Below are 22,979 nucleotides of genomic sequence, written 5' to 3' on the forward strand. Positions count from 1 at the left end.
ATAATGAGCACATTTATTTACTTAATAACAAAGAGATGATCTTGGTTAAATCAACACTCTCAAATACATGCATGTAAAATTCTTGTGATAAAGGTAACTGACCAAAATAATGAAAAAAAGGTCTGGAGATTAGCTCATTGAACTGAGTTTATTCATTCTTGAAGCTAATTCCTGTCCAAAGTGATGATGGAATATTTATTCTACTTTTTCATGGATCCGAGTACAGGTGACATTGTGCATGACACACTCCACGACTAACTTCCCATCTTTCAATTTTCTGGTTTTTTTTGTTTTCCTTCCCATCCCACTCCTGGTGCTGAACCAATGCGATGTCTGTAAAGTTGCAGACCATCTGAGTTTTTCGTCCATCAGCTGTAGTTTCTTCAAACTTCTCTCCCAAATTGCAAGCAAACCATGTTGTCTTCAGAGTGCTCTCGGTTTTAACAGTGAGGTGATTGCTGTCACAAATGATGACACAGTCTGGCTTGGCCGTGCACCCATTTTTCGCATAGCTGAGCCCACTCCTAACTCCTTCATGTAGTCCTCAAAGCCTTTGCTGTCTACCAGACGCCATCCTCTTACCAGCTGCTGAACGGTGGCCATGGTGGGTGCGGGCGGGCAGACGGGAGGGAACAGGACCAGGGCCGTTCTTCGAGGGCAGCACGCTGTCCGAAAACAGTTATTTATGCTCTTAGGATACTCAAATTAAAGAAAATTTAGGTGAATCGCCAAATATATTCACATTCGCGTGGTCTCTTCATTGCTCATTATATGGAAAAGATTGAAATTTATTAAACTCACTGGTGCAAGTTTCCTATGAAATACCGAAGCACTGTGTTTAAGTACTGTATGTTCAATCCAATTTGATGATAATAATATAATTTAAAAAATCGAATGTTTTATATTTACCCCATATATTTTTGTACATGACATCTCCTAATACTACCAAATATTTTCTATATAAATTATTTAAGAAAATAGAAATATATATTTGCTATTTAGTGGGATGTGATAGTAAGTAAAACTTACCACACCTTTGAAGAGGTGAAAGGTTTCTGAAAGAACTAGGCTTTCTGTAAGACTTTTCTACACTAAAAAGAAAAGATCATGATCACTAATTTCTAGTTAATGTGATTTGAGGCTCAAACTCAAAACAGAAAAAAAATGGATATTTTTCTTGATTATGCAAGGTATAGTTGAAGATGTAAAGAGAGAATTTTAATTTATTTTTCTTACATATTTGAATTCATTAAAATAAATAATGAAATGGAAACATTTTTCAACAAAAAGTTTCTACTTAAAATGATTAAGTAAAAGTATAACTAGGAAAATGGCACAAATCCTTATGTGATGTAATATCTCTCTAACAACAAAACCTTAATAAACTTATGTTTCTGTACTTCAACAGTTTGATGATAATAGCTATTTACATTTCAAAGAATATCTAGTACATAAATTTGTATATATTATGATTCACTGCAAAATATACTGAATGAGTATTCATAAGAAATACTATTGATTCAACGCAAAAACTGTTATATTTTCAAGTTAGGAAAATAGTTTAGGAAAATATAGACATCAGTTAAAATAAAACAGGTACAGTTGATAATTTGATTCCAATATTGTAAATTTATCTTCTGATGGTAATAATTGATTGCAAATTAAGTTGACATAGAACTCCATAAAGGTTGCTACTTACAAACAAGAAGGGATAAAGCTAAATAATTTACTGATTAAAAAGGGCATATTTGAAATTATATATTGAATATTTAGAAAGCTATCTTAGCAAGAATTGTTTTAATAATATTATCACATTTAATTAATTCTATGAATTGAAAAAAACTGTTTCAGTATCTCTAAAAACAGATACGTAGCAATGAATGGGGTAAGAATTTGTGTAACTTTTAACTGTGTATGCTGATTTCTAAAAATTCTAATATGATGTTATCTGTAAAATTTGATGGCATCTTAGAGTGTCCAAAAAGAAAAGCTTTGTAATTCTGTCAGAATAATCAGGGTGGAAAATACTGAAAATTACCTATTTCCCTTAACTGACTGTAAATCCCTCAGAGAATAATTATAATTTGAATTGCTTGCCAAACTCACATATTTGCCCGTTTGTCCTTATGTGGACTCTTTATTCTTTTTGCTGCCTCAAATAATTGATTTATAATAAATTGAATTTTAATTTTATTCCTCTCCAGGAAACTCACCCCACACAAATTTTGTTAATTTAGTTCTCAGAAACCCATTTTGCAGCCTATGACATCAGCATTCGAAAAGCAAATTCACCCCCCTTATGGTTGGAGGTTGCATTATATATTAATCTTGTTTATATATGATGTCCATACATAACTAGACATTAACACCTCTGGTCTTACACTGTATCCTTTAAACTGAAATGACAGACTCAGATAGTTCTTTATGGTGGGGTAATTTTGGAAGTGTCATGTGATTTACACACAGGTCCTATGCTGAGTCTTGGAATTAAAAAAAAAAAAAAAGAATATGCTCTTCTTAAATTATCTATTAAAATGGTAAATAAAATCAAATGCCATTTAGCTAATAAAATGACATACATGGATTTAATTTTTGATATGGCTTAGTCTTGCATTAGATAGAAAAATAATGAGGGATAAGGTAATCCTTCCAGCAACTTTATGGCTAAGTCCAAACTATCTATACTAGCCCGTGACAATATCTTACTAAACATTAATTTAATTAACCAAACTTCTTAACATTTTGTCAGTCATGGAAAACTTCAGCAGTTTAAAGCTTTAATATTTTTTAAAATGTGAAACATAAAACATATATGATGACATGAGAAACTCTCAAATGTTCTTATGATAAAGTAAAAACACACATACCATTCCCTAGTTATTCATTACATCAATCCCCTACTGCTACAACAAATAGTCTAACAGAGGAACAGTGAAAACTTTAATTACTATGATTTCCCTTAATGGTGAAATTATCTATCTGTCTAATGGTATATTTTGCTGATTACTTTCATAATGAGCTAAAAGATTTTAGATATTTGTGAAAATACAGTTTTCTACAAATGAACATCCATAAATACTCTGAATTTTGTCATAATTTCATAACATTTCAAATCAAACAGCTGGTATAAAACATTGACAAGAAGATAAATATGGATAATTAAAACATTTTTGTTTTATGATCTACAAACATTGAAATTTTACAGAAGAATTTCCTGAGGCTAATAGCAATTCTGTTTTCTAATAATTTACCTTTCTATTTTACTGATTTTTTTAATTGATGGCTTGGTTTTATTGAGACATGGTATCTCTACTTTGTTTGGGCTGACCTTGACTTCCCATGTAGCCTAGAGTGGCTTTGAACTTGCATAATCCTTCTTCCTCAGCCTCCAGGATGCTGGTATTACAGGAATGCACCACCTCAGCCAACTATGAACTATGTTGTTGAAAACCTACTTCTTTGCCTCACTAACTCTAATTTACATTATTTAATTTCAACCTCACTTTCCTAATAGTTTACTTTCCATGATCTTAAACTTTAAAAATAATTTTCATGTAGCTTTACTTTACATAATTTGAGTATGTCTCTGAGCTTTTGGAATCCCTAAAATATGAGATGAATGTTTATATTCTTTTTGAGATTAAATCAAATATAAGATATAATTTTCATACATTTTCTTAAATGCGGAATTGATGCTATGGGAAAATGTTAATGTTATGCAGCTTTTTAAAAGATTGTTATATAAAAGAAATGCCATTATTTTAAATTATATTTGTGAATTTGAAAGTCACTTATGAATTTAAATTTTGCCATTTAAATATGAATTTTAGCACTGTTTTATTGCCATTGGCAATATGAATTTTGTATATTTAATGTCATAAGTAAATACTAATATTTGTCCGATCTGAAATTCATTTTAAAACATCATATATTATTTATACACATCCAGGGCTGGCTTTTCAGGCAAGGATGTCTGTGTTTAAATCTACATTTCTGCTTTTTATCATTCATTTCTATTGTGTTAGTATATGTTGTATAAAAAAATTACTAAATATATTAAATAAAAATGCTAAAATATCAGTTAAAACATTTATATATTGATGCCAAAAATGAAAAAGAAAATTGAATATAAAATATAAATACATAATACAAATAATCATAATACGATATGAATGGAAAGCCTTTCATAGTGTGAATGATAAATGTAATTCTTTATTTCCTGGGTCAAATATCAAAAAATATAAAAATGATTTCTTAACAAGTTTTACTATCTTTGAGAACAATATACTAGTCTAAAATAAAACTCTAATGCAATGATATATTCAAGAGAAAGTATCTTTAACAGCTGCCCTGCAGCCCCTAAGGTGCCAGTTTTTGTAGCAACACTTTGATGAAGTTAAGCAGAGACTTCCAAGAGCAATGATATAGAAACAAGATAATCCATCTTTTAACTAAGTATCTATGTCCTCTCCTCTCTTCATTCAACAATAAGTATTAGAATGACTAAATCAATTGTTCTTAATTTTCACTCTGTATAACAATGAAAAGATTTGCTCTTCAAAGAAAAATTCTGTCCTGTCTACCATTTTTTTTTCACATGTATTTAGTGGGAAAAATATGTATCTTTTTAATAGTCCTCTAGGAAGTGCTAATGCACTATATGTTGCTTTGACATAAAAGGATCCCATGAGAATATTTGTTTTATAAAAAAGTGTTAACTGTTTTCCATAATCTTAATGATTTTGAAAAATATCATAAAGCATTCAGTGAAATACATAATGTAACAATTTAAACAAATTATTGCTAATATATTATCCAACTGTTCCTAAAATAAGATATTAAAAAACAAGTATCTACTATCTCTAATTTTCATTTAATCCAATACTTGTGCGTATTAATTAAGTATCTGTGTATTAGGTTATCCTTTGTTCAATATTTATGCATATATACTTTTTGTGCATATGTGTTACCATGTTATATGTATTTTTCAACTACTCATCTTAATGTAATAAAGATGAATTTTCACAATAAAATTATTTTACAGTGTTTTATTATTAAGTATTGCTAACTGAGATATTTTTATTTAAATATAGAATATAAATTTAACCACTCATTTATGATATTTGAAAGTGAACAAAATTCCCATTGCTAAATATTATAAAAAATAAAGCTATTTTATTCTTCTCATGTACATTTTTTGGAGTATTTTTAAGTAGAAGTTCTAGAAGGAAAACTGCAGAGGCAAAATTTATATTCATTTTATATTTAATAGTTACTACCAAATTGGTCTTTAAAAAATATATGTATATATTTATCAATATTGTGTGAGAGTTCTCATTATCTCAGATTTCAGCGCAGTAGTCATTATAATCATTTTATGTTTTTCCAATTGAAATGTTGCATTCACACTGATTTGTAGTTAAGTTGTGTGGTACTTCATATATTTTAAAAATTTAATGGTTATATTGAATAGTAGATCTAAACTTATCATTTCTTCTATACATTGTTTTCTTTCATATATCTATTTATAGTTATTACATAAATTAATATCCCTAGATTTGCTTGCATATTTAAAAAATAATATCTGTGTTTTTTAACATTACTCATGAATTCTCAAGTAAATTCCTTCAAAATTCTAAATCTTATTACCCTATATTATGGTTTACTTGGCTTGATGCTGATTCAATGCTTTTAGTATGTAGTATTTCCTTTTTACATTAAGCTAATTATGTACCTTTTTCTATTTTGATACATTTCGTAGTGTTTTCATTTAGTATTGACCAATTTTCTGCATCTCCAAAATGTTTTATACATTTTGTTGTCAATATGACTAAGATATTTTATAAATATCATTAAGATTATTTTTAATCATGGTGACATATAAAGTTGATACATGTCACCTATCCATATGTTTCTTAGGAAGGCTGTATTTTCATAGTAGAGTCTTGCTCTGTCAAACTGTCTTGGACTGAATATTTTGTGTGCTTTACAAGCGTGCATTCATGGCTAAATCAGTTTAGCCAATGTAATCATCAATTTTAGCATCTGTAAAATTGAGCTCTACATAAAATCATGCCTCTTGTCAGTACTACTGGAAATAATGCTAATAGTTAAACTTTAACCCTACCGTAGCCAGTAGATTATTTATGGATACCACAAAGTTATTTCATTTTCTATTTTTGCAAAGATTTATTTATTGATTTTATGTTGTGATATTTATTTAGATTTGGCTAGCTGGATATCTGCAGTCTTCCAATACAAGTAAACTCCAATTTTTAATGGAGGCGATTGCTTTAATTTCTAAAAGAATATGAAGATATTGTACTCTTTGGAGAAAAGGTACATTGGCACTGTAATGGTTACTTTTGGTTTTCTGTTTTACTGGATTGAAAAATTGAAAAGAGAAAATTTGGAAGCTTTTACTACACCTATCTAGGTCTCTCTGCGAGCATGTTTCTAGATGTAGTTATCACACAAGTTGGACTCAATCTTGAATATCCGTCCAGAATATGGATGGCACACTCCAGGATGCTGGGAACCAGACGGGACAAACAGACAAAGGAAGTTCTCCCAATGCACAAGGTTGATTGTTCTTATTCAGATACTTTAGAATCTAGATTCTTCAGCCTTTCAAAGAAGTAAAGCAGCTACTCTCTGGCAAGCTTTAATTCCTTCTGCCATTGACTGAAGGTATTTCATTTGCTTCTCTTAATCTGAGGCTTCCAGCTGTTTGGATGGAGTTGCTACTTATTTTTTCAGTTCACTCCTTTGCATGTGGCCATTGTGGAACTATCCAATCTCTTGTAGATTAAGCCAATCTAATAAATTTTCCCTAGTGTTATGTACACATAACATTGGTTTGTTCTTCTAGAGAACTCTTTGTAAAACAGGTAGATAATTAATTCATTACTAATTATTGATTTTTAATATTTTCAAAAGTAAATGTTAACCAGGCAATTTTGTTTGTTCTTCTTCAACTTTCTCCATTTATACCTTTAATAGTTATATAATGCATTTAGATTTTGAATTACATATGTATAACACTGTTTTATATATATATATATATATATGTTCATATATAGAGATATACACACACATATATATATATATATATACATATATAACAAATTTAAATTAGATATATGTATATATTCTTTCATGTAAAGTTTACACCAGTTTATATGATGCATAAAACAGTCCTAACTTCCTTAGATTGGTCCCTATATGTAAATTCCTTCCCCCATTTTCTTACTAAATGCAACTTGAAAGAGAAGAGATATTTACATACAGCTGTTAAATGCCAAAGAAAACCAAAGATTTCCTTGGAGATCGAATGTTTTACATGAAATTAGAATGCAAATATTTTTCACATACCTAGAAAAATGCTGATTGTCTCATAACCAGAATAATATAGCAACAAGCAGCTACTTTAACCTATCGACTCTTACATCTGACCAGAGGGTTCTCCAGTCTCTGATCTCTATGTTGCCTTATAACCTAGTACCTTCTTAGTAGGAGAGACTGCTGAGAAAGGCTGTGCAATTCCTTGAGTACAGTGGTGTTCAGTTTGTATTTATATGAAGACATGTACAGATTAAGAGAAAAATCATCTATCCTCCATACATGCAACAAACAAGTGGACACTTCTTTGTTAGGCGCTTAGGACTGGGTCAAAGTGGTCAAATCACTGGGATGAATCTGAATTTCATGGAGACCCCAGGAGACATGCACAGAACACAGGATCCAGGATGAGTCTGCAGCTCCTGATTACTGTGCAGAGAACTAATCAAAAAAGTGCAACTTCAGTTCTTAATTTACATATGGCAGGAAGCCAAAGAAGTCTCCCCATGTTCCAAGCCAGTGAGTTTTTGATAGGACATCCATCCAGTGCCTTATGTGCATGAGAGAGAAACCTTTTCTGAAATTTCATATACAAAAGACCCCTTTCCCTTACCCTGAGGGCAAAGCACTGGCATACTCTCACTTTGCAGAGCAGACCTCTTTTCCACCTTCAATAAATGTACATCCCCTCCAGCTTTCCCATGTGTCCTGTGCTGTTCTTTGTTCAGGACACCAAGAACCTGGACTGAATTTCCCTGGCTCCCACTATAGAGTAAAATTTTTATTCCAGAGTGCAGAAAATAGCATATAGGATTCACTGATCAAACCCATTATAAATGCTGTTGGCTTGTTCTGCTTTGCCTGTCACTTTAAGGTGGCCAAGACTTACTGCTGGCAAGGACTCATTGTAGCTCTAGGTTTGCCTTCTGCATAATTATGTTTGCATTGAAAATACCTGGTATTTTATAGCTGAAAATCTCCTTTTCCTGTCAGTTGCCTGTCTGTCCAATTTGGTATAAACTGGCTCTCCTGCTGATATAGTTCTCTTAAAAATCTACGTGGGACATTAGGAAGGAAAGAGTGTATTTTATATGTAGGAGGGATATAATTTGTGGCCAGAGGAAGAATTCTGGCACAAAAGTGATTATAGCCATAAATACTTCTTTCCACGGTCCTTTATTTCAATAGAATTTTGACATGCATCTATTGCTATAAACAGTTTATGTTTTAAATCCCCATAACTTCAACAATTTTTGTAACTTTTTAGAACATCAAATATGACAGAAGTTTCAAAGCTATGTTGCAAAAGGTGACGATGTTCCCTTAGACTTCATTCTCTGAGAAGCTAGCTACCTGTGTTTGGAAACTCTAAAGAAGCCCTTTACCAAGGCCCAAATAAATAAGTGAGGCTGAGTAAAGAGACAGTCTCAACTTGCAGGAAAACATGAGTGAGATTATTTGAAAGCAAATCTTCCACCCCACTCAAACCTTCTGAAAAGTGCACTGCAAGCTATGATGCTTATTATTTGGGATCTGACATCCAAAATGAGTTGAGTGATGCCTCTCTCAACCCTTGTGGGCTTTGTGTACTTATTTAGGAGATAGATGATGATATCCTAGCCACTAGAGATTTGAGAATTTTTAAGCTACTTTAATTAGAACTGCACTCAATCAAAATAACAAACAAATGTAGTTTCAAAACCAGAGAACACCATTTGAAAGCAATAGGAATTACCGTAATAAAAACAGAAAATTTAATTATATTTCCATGATACATACTTAAGAAAATAATGAAGTAATGAAAAGAACACTCAAAAAAGTGTTGGAAGTAGCTGAAATATAAGCATGACAAGAAAAATAAACTGAAATGACTCAAAACAAATAAACCTGAAAAAGTTAAGAAAATTTCTATATCTGAATATTGAAAACTGTAGTTTACTGATACAAACTGAGTCAGAACTTGGGTAACACAATCCAGAAGTTTAAGAAAAAATAAATCTCAAAGATGAAAAAATACTTTAACATGAAATAATAAGAATATCCAAATGTTTGCAAATTGTATTCTCTGAGGGAAAACACAGAACAAACATTTGTTTGTTGGGGCCTGCACACATTCAGGATGAATCTTCCCCCTCACCTGTCTGACTCACATGCCAAATGCATGTAGAAACATCTTTACATGTGGGGCCAGAAGTGTGCTTTCATCATCACCTATGTGTTTCTCAGGACAGTTAATTTGCCCACCAGCATTAACTAGCACAACTCCTAACAGACCATGCTCAGTAGAAAGATGTCCCTGATGTAATCCAAAAGCTCTGAGAGACAATAAGAGATTTAATAATTGGAGCAGAGATGATTTAGAATTTTGACTATTAGCTTGTTTTGTGATATATATATTCCTACAACGTCATTCATCAGAGGCAGCAACAGTAAAGATTTGGTTCAAGTAATGTTACTAATCACATCTACATTTTACAGAAGAAGGAAGCTAGGATTATCAATATGTGCTACCTTAGTATTGCAACTGCTTTCCTTAGCAGCATTAAAAATAATGCAGTCATTAACACTATTGAAAATAAAAAGTACAGTAATGTTGAAAAATGCACAGAATTAATTATTAAATGTTTAAAAGAGAACAGAATATTGGGTGTATAAACATTCACACTTTAATTGATTTTATTAACATGATTACATGATAACTAAGTACTTCATAATTTATTTTCTTTACCTTTTTCCTTTTTTTTTTTTTAGAATGAAAATAAAAAGTACAGTAATGTTGAAAAATGCACAGAATTAATTATTAAATGTTTAAAAGAGAACAGAATATTGGGTGTATAAACATTCACACTTTAATTGATTTTATTAACATGATTACATGATAACTAAGTACTTCATAATTTATTTTCTTTACCTTTTTCCTTTTTTTTTTTTTTAGACAGGGTCTCACTATGTAGTTGAGACTGACCTGGAGCTCATTATGTAGCCCAGGCTGGTCTTGAACTCACAGTGATTCTCCTGCCTCAGACTCCCGAGTGCTGGGATTACAGGCATATGCCACCATGCCCAGCATCATGATTTATTATCTTTAAATATAGCCCTATATAAACATATTTTAAAGTATTTCTTCGAAAATTACATAAAAATTCATGTAATATGTATTTTGAGAAGTATACAGAGGAGTACATAGAGAAATGTATAGAGAAATATATAGAGAATGTTTAGTTTTCTTGTCTAGAACACCTCAGAGATTTTTGGATAAATTTACTTTAATGGCCATATAACTCTTCAATATTTTTACATCACAAACAGATTCCAACGATGTTATATTAATAAATTCAATAAACACCCAAAATATTTAGTCTAAATTAATATCTGCTAGATTTAGATTATATGTTAGTTCTCAATAGATTTCTAAATTTTACTTAATTGGAAATGAAAATTTTGCTTTTGTATTTAGGAATGTCTCCTGTAATACCTAGAAGAATATATGATATATACTCTTATTAGTTCATAGCCTAATATTTAAAGGTCTTTTCTTTATTTCTTGATTTATGACAGTTTTCAAAAGAAAGACCAGCACTCAGTACCACACTGCATCATTGCTGACAACTGAAAACTGAAACAAACTCATGAATATTTAATGTTTAACAACAATTCACAAAATGACAAACCATAATATAAGGAAAGCTTATGATATTTAAATTAAGGCTCTTGTTGCTAATCATGTAGCACAAATAATGACACTAAAATTATACCGAAGCAAGATTCTGGAGGTGAACATAGTTTAATAAAATTCTAGAAATAAGACTGCATTTTTATAAATTTAACATATAGCATCAGACATGTTGTTATTTCAAATGATGGAAAGTAATTGCCATATTCTTTACTTGTTGGGCTAGGATTACTATTAGAGTTGAAGGCAAATATTAAAATTGGTCTCAGATGACCTAAGCTTTAATGTAAAATGCAAAGGACTAATTAGGTTCATTTCATTAAGCATGAAATGAGGTTGAAACTACTCTCTGAAAATAACTGCCACTATTTTAAAATCCTAATCCTACATTCCAAAGCCAGTCCTTGACTAAAAAATAATTATTTGTTTATTCTTTTCAGTGAGCATTATTGGGCACAGATTTCTGTATTTAATTTTTTTTAATTTACTAAGCTATTTAGGAACTTTATAGCAAAAGTTACCTATAGTTATATAAAAAAATCATTATCTTCGAGAAGAATAGAAAGGGAAGAAGTTTTAAAAAAGTCAATATATGTTATGTACATGTACTGACTCCCCATGATGTATAGGGTCACAAAATAGTACAAATGAGAACTAAGAAAAACAGCTTAAAAAGAATGTAGAAGGTGAATCAGAAATGCTTTGGTTTGATATGGCTGAAATACTGTTTATGTGTAAACATTGTTATGATCAACTATGGATATTAGTGTTTTTAGTAAAATATCCTTAATATTTCCTACTTTTTAAAATACAACTATATTTGCTTTTTAAATTTAAAACATCCGTTTTTGTATGGGGCATTGATATAAGAAAAGGGTTGTTATTAAAACTAGAAAAGTAGTAACCTCAACTTCTGATTAGAATAACAATGAACTTGCTCACATGAAGATATTTTTAAAAGATCAAATGAAAGCCTTGTATTTCATCATGTTATCAAAAAGCAGACATTTTTAAAAGATCAAATATATTTCATCATGTTACCAAAAGTGGCTATATTGTAAAATGCATATGTCATTCAATGGAGAAGAAATAGCTGTTTATTTAATAATGGATACAATTTCAAAATGTATGCAAAACCAAATATCCATTTATTTACAGATTCCAATAAATAAATATTTCTTACTTAGGGCCAAATAATTAAGCAAAGGGGAATACAAGTGGTAATTTAAATTTTATCAAATATAAAAGCCAACATCTATTAATCAGAAATCTCTCAGAATTTGGACGATTTTCTTTTTAAATATGTTGAAGAATACTATTGATATTAAAAAGATTTAATCTTTCTCATTTAACTAACCTATATATATATATATATCCATATTTTATTTGGGTATGAATATTTATCTTTCATCTTTCAGAGCCTGTATGTTTTGTGTTTTGGTTTTTGGTACTGGCGATCGAACTTGGGACCTTGAACTGGCTTAGCAGGCAATGAACCACTTAGCTAAATCCCAGGGCCCTTTCAGAACCTGTTTTAATGGCTTCAACTATTGTTTAGTATTCAGTTCTACATTTCCCTAGGGCCATTAATCTCGCAAGCAGATTTTTAATAGCTATCAAGTTCATGAAATTAGAACCACAAATTTAAAAATGAATATATTCATGTGGTCACATTTCCTTTATGATTTTATCTGAGGCAAATTATTCAGTGCAATGTTTATAGGTATTGGAAATTCAATGATTAATAACACATTTTTTCAGTATTTACTAAGAAATAGAAAAGTCACTGAGTAAGATAAGGAATATTCAGCAGATCATAACACTTTTCTGGCCATCTCACTCAGTTTTCCATATTTATAAGCATATATTTATATTTTCTACTTCCGAATGAAAAGGTGTTTAAGAAATAATTTATGACATTTATGATCTCTTGATATATAAATGTAAAACCTAATTTCAAAAGCCTTTAAAGGAACTTCCTGCTTTAGTTCATGTAAAATTATACTGCAGATAGGTTCAAGACACTGATAACGTTGTTTTTAAACTAGTCATGGGCTTCCAAACTGAAAGCACCTAAAAATCCTCTAACACCAGAAGCTCTTTTAGTTCAATCTCAGTGCATGTGTCATGTAAGTACTAGAGACCAAACCACTTCCTTTGGAGGAGTGCTTAGCCTATATCTGATGGAATATATGCTTTATTTTGAAAATTTGTGATAAATGTTAGCCATATTGATGTCTCAACCTTCCTAGGTAACATTCAGTTTACCATAATACAACTTGGTCAAGAAAGAATGTCCTTCCTTTTCCCGATTCCTTTCTTCACTCCTGCCAGTAGGTTTAAACACTTGGAGACAGAATAAATTGGCAGGGTCCATATGTTTGTGGCCTTCACTTTAATAATTATCAGGTTTCATGGATTTTTCTGCACAATACCGTACTTTTCTAGAGACAGACTATGCCAGTTATGTAAACAAACTAATGAGACATCGTTATGACTTTAAATTATAGGTTACTTAGTTTTGCAAAAAATAGATTACTTCAACACACTGAGAAGGCATCTTCTGTCTGTGACAGACTAATTTGTTGTACTAGTATAATTTTTTTACCAAAGACTAAGAAGTTGTTGGCTCTTTGAACTGTGTGAACAAAATTAATGTGAAAATATCCAGAGGGGCAGCTCAGTGGGTATGAATTACTCTCCTTTCCATATTAATGTGAAAAATCGCTGGATTACTTTCTTGAAAAGAATCTAAGAAGTTGTATCCCAAGCACCACACACTATTAATGATCTACAAAATGCATAATAACACATATTACACAAAAGATGATATTTATCAGGCAGGTAAGCTGCAATTTTGCAATATGTTCTTGCCTGTCTATTTCGTTTTTGTCCTTTGTTAGGATGATAGACTATTAATTGAGTAGGTACATAATAGGCATCATCATACCTACCGTATTATTTAAATTTGATAAGGTGGCATTTAAACACATAGTTTACCTAATATTTAACAGAAAAATTCTTATATAGTTTTATTATTTGGTGTATCAGCTAAAAATAAACTGATTTAAAAATATATTACTAGCATCCTGGAATTACTTATAAAGATTAAATAATATGAAATATCATTTGATAATATGAAATATGTGAAACACTATTACCAGGGAGAACTCAATAAATACAATCCAAGTTTTTTAAATTAAAAGTGTAATTATATTGTAATTTATATCACCATTAAAAACAAATACTTCGGGGCCAGGGATTTAGCTCAGTGGTTCGGTGGCCTGCCTCACAAGCCCAAGGACCTGAGTTCGATCCCCAGTACCACAAAAATAAATAAATAAATAAATAAAAAATACTTAAGGAGTAATTCTACCTCAGTGATAATCAGGGAAATGCAATAAAAAATATGCTATTTTATAGTCACATCATTATTTCAAAAATTATGTGTCAAATTTTATGTTATATGTTACATTATTTTTATTACTAGGACACATTCATTTATTCATTTATTCATTTAACCAATGACTACTCTACCAATTATGAGTTAGGGGCCACTTTCCTCACATAGAAAACCCATTGAGTATAGGTGCAAGAGATTCTTAATCTCATGATCCTTACATTTTTGTGAATGCTAATAGTAAAACGTAATTCATATAAAATTTGTGAAGAGACATAAATATAATAAATACTAGAACAAAATAAGGAGAATTGTGATAACTCATTAAAGAGTGAATTTAAATTGAAATTCAAATGCCAAATTTGAATTTGAACAGAGCAATTACAAGGTCTGCCATATTTTAAAAGATCTTTGTGATTTACATGTACAGATAAACAATATGGCAGCATAAAGAGAAGTAGGAAGAACAGATCGGACATTACAGTGATAAATTTTACTTTCCTTTAAAAATTTGAAACTGTTTCACGTGCATATCTGGAATAATATTTATATAAGCAGTTCTTCTAACTGCATTAAAAAACTTCAAAATGCAAAAATATCAATGCAAAAAGGACAGATAAGTTTCAATGCATTCATATAAAGCCACTTATAGCAATGATAATGATCAGTTTCTTTTTACATAATCAGGATTTTTTTTAAAAAAAAGCTCTAAGAACTTCTCACATATATGTGGATTTATGTATAGTAAAGATGAGCAGAATATTTTAAAAACACAAGTTTCAATAATGTCACCCTTCAGAGAAAATAGAATGAGAATGTGACTGGGGGAATTTGTAGTAAGAATCAAATTTGTAGTACTATTTCATTATTTCTTAAGGGTGATAAAACTGTAATATAAAAAAATCTATGCATGTATGTCTGTGTTTGTTTTTATTTTTTCCTACAAGAAGGAAGCAGTGGAATATTTCAGGGATCTTCGGAGTCCAATAAGTACAGAAAAATATCCATTCATTTTGTTTTGGTGGAAGAAACAAATTTAATAAAATAAATTATTAAAATCAGGAGAAATATCATCATTGGGTTGAATTTACATGAATGAGCTATGGGCAGAACGAAGTAAAGATCTAGTGTCTGCAAAGACCACACTCTTTCACTTAGGCACACATTTTTGTTGCAAAATGGAGACAACAGAAGTACTGGTCAATGGAAAAAAATCTGGACAAAGTTGGATTTTATTTCTTATATTATTTTTATAATTTTTCAAAATATATGATATTCACATGTTGATGCTCATTTTAAGAAATAAGTGATAAAGGAAAAAAGGCAAACTTGTTGCCATTCTGGGGTCATTGACAAATTGAATAGTGAATAAAAATAGTTATCCAGGTGTACTCTCAGGTATAGAAGCTGATAGATGCATAGAGTCTTGAAAATTAGAAGTTCCCCTCACCGTGACTTTTTTTTCAGCTTTAATTGAGTTTATGGGTACATTTTAGGGATACAGTACAGTTACATTCATTGTTGGGATCTTGTACTTCTACATGACAAGTCTTGATTCTCATTTTTTCCCCTTACCTAATCTTAGTAGAAGAAGAGATGAATTTGCCACCTGAAAGTGCGGGGTGATGTTAGAGATTTAAGAGAAGGTTTAAAGAGAAAAGTGTTGATATGACATATTCATTCCTGCAACATAATGGATGGGATTATTTTTCAGTTTTTATATAATGTTCAGTTACTTTTAAGAATATAACTCAGACTTTTTGGCTAGGTTTTTGTTATTTTTTTCTTTTTTGTATGAGGTTCTTTTCATGTTTCTGCAGATTGAGCCCAGCATCTCACACATGCTAGGCTAGTATTCTGTCACAGAGCTGCCTTCCTGGACTGGTCATTATTTTAAATAAATGTATCATTTTAACTCCTGTGTGTGTGTGTGTGTGTGTGTGTGTGTGTGTGCGTGTGTGTAGGTGCGTGCATGTGTGTATGAAGCTTTATTCATTTTACTCATTAGTTCAATTTATAAACAGATTAAGAAGAATAAAACCATCATGTTTGGAGGTTTTGCTAGTGTGCTGAGTGTGAGAGGGCAAGAAGTGAATCAATCCCTGAAAGTAGATGGAAGAGGTAACTACAGGAAGCCATGGAATGTAAAATGAATAATAATAGAAAAAAATGTGTGAACAGTCAAAGAACAACTGTCTACAATACCCATATCCTAAGAGATGTACTGGCAATGAAATATGACAGAATTCCCCAGGTAGTTGAATGCACAATTCTTTGAATTTTTAAAAGATTTAGGAGCGGTCAAGTAATGCCAGGGTTTTGCAGGGGTTTACTGCACAGTACAGGGTGGTTTCTATGAATAAACAACAGTGAATAATAAGCTTAAACAGAGAAAAAGGTAATTTGGAAATAAGCATTGATGATACATAATATTTTCCTATATTTTGTGCATACAAGAAGAAAAAGACACATGCTAATATGGCAGATCAATAAAACCTCATAATCTCAAGCATTCTACCTGTGAAAATATTTTCGTGTAAGCCCAACCACCAATCAATAAAATGTTGACATTTACAGCTGATTGAACTAAGAATTTAAATGTAGTTCATTGCATAAAAAATCAACCCATTAGAAAGTATGATTTCTTCAATTAGTGTTTAATATTAATTTTTAAATTGATGTTATCACATTTATTCTTACTTTATATAGTAAAAAATGCTGTTAGTTTTCTTAATTACTCATTTTACTGTATTTTAAACTAAGAGTTTTGAGATAATTATAATTTTGGGGGGAAAGTGAAAAAAATAAATCAAAACTGTTCATATTGCTTAAGTATTAAACTCTGCAATGTATTATTATCAAAGATCATGTAAAGTATGCAAATTTACCAGTAGGCAAGTATACAATCACTAAGAAGTATACAGTGATTTACTGAAAATTGAACAATACTTTAATTTTAAATTAATATTTTATTGAGAATGCATGATTTTTATCAGTGATGTGAGCAACCATTTTCTTCATATGAGCCCTCTGGATAAATTTAAATGCAAGAAGTACACCAAAAAATATTACTAGTTCACTTAGATCAGGTCAATATGAAATGTATGAACTAAGACTAGATTGACAAAATAGAGACTAGAAAAAAAGAATTATCTTTAAACATAAGAATATAAATCTTAGTAGAAGAAGAGATGAATTTGCCACCTGAAAGTGCGGGGTGATGTTAGAGATTTAAGAGAAGGTTTAAAGAGAAAAGTGTTGATATGACATATTCATTCCTGCAACATAATGGATGGGATTATTTTTCAGTTTTTATATAATGTTCAGTTACTTTTAAGAATATAACTCAGACTTTTTGGCTAGGTTTTTGTTATTTTTTTCTTTTTTGTATGAGGTTCTTTTCATGTTTCTGCAGATTGAGCCCAGCATCTCACACATGCTAGGCTAGTATTCTGTCACAGAGCTGCCTTCCTGGACTGGTCATTATTTTAAATAAATGTATCATTTTAACTCCTGTGTGTGTGTGTGTGTGTGTGTGTGTGTGTGTGCGTGTGTGTAGGTGCGTGCATGTGTGTATGAAGCTTTATTCATTTTACTCATTAGTTCAATTTATAAACAGATTAAGAAGAATAAAACCATCATGTTTGGAGGTTTTGCTAGTGTGCTGAGTGTGAGAGGGCAAGAAGTGAATCAATCCCTGAAAGTAGATGGAAGAGGTAACTACAGGAAGCCATGGAATGTAAAATGAATAATAATAGAAAAAAATGTGTGAACAGTCAAAGAACAACTGTCTACAATACCCATATCCTAAGAGATGTACTGGCAATGAAATATGACAGAATTCCCCAGGTAGTTGAATGCACAATTCTTTGAATTTTTAAAAGATTTAGGAGCGGTCAAGTAATGCCAGGGTTTTGCAGGGGTTTACTGCACAGTACAGGGTGGTTTCTATGAATAAACAACAGTGAATAATAAGCTTAAACAGAGAAAAAGGTAATTTGGAAATAAGCATTGATGATACATAATATTTTCCTATATTTTGTGCATACAAGAAGAAAAAGACACATGCTAATATGGCAGATCAATAAAACCTCATAATCTCAAGCATTCTACCTGTGAAAATATTTTCGTGTAAGCCCAACCACCAATCAATAAAATGTTGACATTTACAGCTGATTGAACTAAGAATTTAAATGTAGTTCATTGCATAAAAAATCAACCCATTAGAAAGTATGATTTCTTCAATTAGTGTTTAATATTAATTTTTAAATTGATGTTATCACATTTATTCTTACTTTATATAGTAAAAAATGCTGTTAGTTTTCTTAATTACTCATTTTACTGTATTTTAAACTAAGAGTTTTGAGATAATTATAATTTTGGGGGGAAAGTGAAAAAAATAAATCAAAACTGTTCATATTGCTTAAGTATTAAACTCTGCAATGTATTATTATCAAAGATCATGTAAAGTATGCAAATTTACCAGTAGGCAAGTATACAATCACTAAGAAGTATACAGTGATTTACTGAAAATTGAACAATACTTTAATTTTAAATTAATATTTTATTGAGAATGCATGATTTTTATCAGTGATGTGAGCAACCATTTTCTTCATATGAGCCCTCTGGATAAATTTAAATGCAAGAAGTACACCAAAAAATATTACTAGTTCACTTAGATCAGGTCAATATGAAATGTATGAACTAAGACTAGATTGACAAAATAGAGACTAGAAAAAAAGAATTATCTTTAAACATAAGAATATATTCAGAGTAAAATACTTCTAAATGAAGTCTCACAAAGAAAAAAGGAAATGGAGGAGAAGTAAAAATATGGAAGAATTTCACAAAGCTAGCACATATCAAGAAATAGGGTGGAGTAAAAATAGTAAAATACAGAGAAAGTATATTTGGATGCATCATTGTCAACCAAAAAAAATTGAAAATGGAAAATAATTTTTCAAATACCTTGATGAGAAAAGATATGATATCTGAGAAGAATTAACAGCAAGATTTACAAGTAAAACTTCAACAAAAATCAGTGTTTCAGAAAATATGTGAGAGCTAATATAAATGTTTGAAAGACACTCAATATAATTTATCACTAGCTTATTTGAAATTACACAATTTTAGAAAAAAAGATAATTTGTCATCAAAATTCTGCATTCATAGAAGTGCTTGGATTAAACATAACTTCTTTAATTATTTATCTTTGCAGATTAATTCATGTCTTTGTGACTGCCTCCTCTTTATTTGCTTAAAATACTAATTCATAAAGGTGTATAGATTATTTTATATAATGCATTCATATGCTAAAAGCTGCTCCTAATATGTAGAGCATATTGGATATTACACACTAGATCACTATTTATGCATATATAGGATCTCATTTTGCACTTAAGAAGCCTTCATCACCAAGGCAGTTTTGTAAAAACACTAAAACCAGGTACTGGGAGTTTATTTGAATTCTTCTCTGGTATAAATCTCCACCTTTCCAAGTATTATTTTTGTTATGTGAGACAAATTAGTTTAGCTCTTTGTGCTTCTATTTCTGATCCTTATAAATAGATATTATTTGTAGTTAAATCATATATATTTGAGTTTAGTTAATGCATGTTAAGAGGTCATTGGCTTATAGTAATATTTTTAACAGATATATTACTCATTGCACATGCATATTATATACATTCTTACATTAACAACTACTACACATATCTTTGTGCACTCCTTTATTTTTGGTTCCAACATAAAATCCTATAGTTGGATCATGTGTCAAGTGTAATAACATTTCAAAGTGATGTACATAAGGAAATTGTTTTTATTAAACTCTGGGAACTTAAACTCTCACCACTTATGTATGAAATAGTGAATTTCTCCCTGTTCCTTAAAGAAAATTGATAAAGCATTATTATCCTCTTGCCAATATATATAGCTCTTAATATTTCCTCTTCATTGTGTAAGATGTTATGTGATAAATTATCATCAATAATACAGTATAAAAAGGAACATATTTAGAATGCAGTATTCTAACAGATTCAAAATTTAAAAAGCAATTTGAAATATGACATTATGAAACACATATTTCATATGTTGGATATATTTATATTATTATTTTATAATCAGCTGTGTATTACTTGAACCACTAAAATCAAGAATATTTGAAATAATGAGATACACATGAAAAAAGTTTTAGTCTGGAATATCACTAAGGTGATGGAAAAATAATTAGAAAATCATCAAGTTAATGGGAGTACTAAAAGATAAAAGTGGAAATATCTGCGAATGTATTTAAAAGTAACAATCTTTTTCATTCAAGTTAAACTTAACTGATACATAAATAAAGACTAGTTAAAGAGCTGACGTGTTTTTGGTTATTAAAAATAATCAATATATAAAAATTAGGGAGTGAAAACTGTGAACAAGTTAGGCACTCTACAGTTTCATTCATATCTGCATATTCTTGAAACCTAAATATTTTTTGATAGAATATAATATAACTCACCTCAGGAAACAAAAAGAAAAGTTTTATTTATTTATTTATTATTATTTTTTTTTTGTTACCGGGGATTGAACTCGGGTCCTTGCGCTTGAGAGGCAGGCCACCGGACCGCTGAGCTAAATCCTCCGCTCTAAAAAGAAAAGTTTTAAAAAGGCAAATTTTTAGCTACTGCTGCTAAATTTAGAATTGCCCTGCAGGAAATTGTGATTCTCTGGTACATTTAAGTAGCTTTCATTTACCAAATTGAAATGAAGCAAAAGAACCTGAGGAGAAGCCCTTTGTTTCATTCTTAATATCAAGAATTATTTCAAAATTCAATTTTGATGAAATAAAACTTATTAGATATTTAGATGATGGAGGTAAATTAATACAACTTCCCCTCCCAACAGTTCTTTTAAAAATGAATGAATGAAATAATTAAGTGAGATCAGCTTATATAATAGCTTTAGAACTTTTGAGTTATATTTCAATAAATAAAATTGCTAGAAGACATAATTTTTCTTCTCCTTCTAAAAACTGGGGAGTAATCTGTTAATTTCTGTTACAAGAACCTTCAGACTTTCAGTGCTCTGATTCTAAACAACCTATTTTAATTCTTATAAATGCAAGAACATACCCTATATTAATCCTTTTAGCTTACTCTTTCAGCAGGATGAATTTAAAGTCCGCTTCATGGCCCCAAGCAACATTAAGAAAAAGAAGCATAGAAAAATCCTAATCATTTGTATCATTCTTGTTGTCAAAAACCACTAACTGCAGCCTTCACTCTTTTATTTCAGATGTGTTTTAAAATTCCACGTTAAGAGAGTTTTAATATCATGACATGATGCTAAAGAACAAATTTATACAGTTTTGCAAAAATAATTCAGTGAGAATAAGCTGAATATTATACTAAAGTTGAGCTTCTTATGATACTATGTACCAAAGAGAATGGGTTTGTACTCAAGTTGAAAGAGTCAGAAGAAAGAAAAAAATTGATTGTAATTGTAGTGACGTGAAATATCCATAAGAGAAATGAACTATATCATTGTCAAAGATTATAAAAAGCATCCATTGGTAGGGGCACAAAGATCCCAACAAGATGACCCATTGGACCAGAGTAAAACAAGTGAATATGAAACCCAGCCAGGGCCCTACCCAGAGCCCAGAAAATTAGGTCCACAAGCTCCAGCTAAAAGTGTACCTGGAAAAGAGCTACACATGTGGGCAAGCATCAGCCAGAGGCCTGTCCAGATATCATTGGAATATGGGTGAATACTCCAGCCCACTCAGACACTAGGGACTGGGGTGCACAGCCCACATCCAAAGGCCTTCCCAGACAACAGCTATGAAGGGGGAAAGCCCCAGCCAGAGGCCCAGCCAGCCACCATCCCAAGTATGCATAGGCCACATCCCGAACTCTACCTGGACAAAAGGGAAGCTCAGGGATCCAGAAGGCCACTATTCTGAACCCAGAAATCAGTGCGGTGGTGAGCACAAGGGAAAAGACCTCTCAGTAGCTTGCTGAAATTGAGGTCCACTAGGCAAGCAAAAACTTTTCTCAACAAAGTCAAGTAATCTCTGTTGAAATAAGAAGACATGTAAACAAGTCTCAAAACCAGATTTCCAGATCACTTAAGGCAACCCCAATGACAAAGGAGACAGAACAATCTGATGCCCAATCACCTGGACTCCCTGAACTGGAAATAAAAGACGATGTGGAAAAAAGGGAAATCAGAAATGATTTCTCAGACAAGAGCAGAGATTGTGTCCATACTGCAAAAAATGATTAATAAATGTAGAGCAGACACAGATTTAAAAAAAAATAGAGGAGCTGAAGAATATCATGGATTTCAACATAGAAAACAAATGGAATTCATAAAAAAAGATGCAAACAGACTTCCAGGAGGTTAAAAACTCCACTGAAAGTTTACGCAGCAAAATGAGCCAGTGAATACAGAATTTTACATATAGAAGATAGAATTGCAACCAGAGATTTGGCTTAGTGGTTCTGCCATCTGCCTTGCAAGTGAAAAGGCCCACGTTTAATCCCCAATACTAAAAAAAAAAAAAAAAAAAAAAAAAAA

The 22,979-nt window shown here is 31.0% G+C and overlaps 1 pseudogene; it reads right to left on the reverse strand.

Moving 5' to 3' along the window:
* Positions 1-175: 175 nt before the first annotated feature.
* LOC104869982 overlaps positions 176-22,979 on the reverse strand; it is a 40,755-nt pseudogene continuing 17,951 nt past the window's right edge.

The sequence above is a fragment of the Fukomys damarensis genome, unplaced genomic scaffold (genome assembly GCF_012274545.1).
Source record: "Fukomys damarensis isolate Sample0158 unplaced genomic scaffold, DMR_v1.0_HiC HiC_scaffold_6, whole genome shotgun sequence".
Taxonomy (NCBI): Eukaryota; Metazoa; Chordata; class Mammalia; order Rodentia; family Bathyergidae; genus Fukomys; species Fukomys damarensis.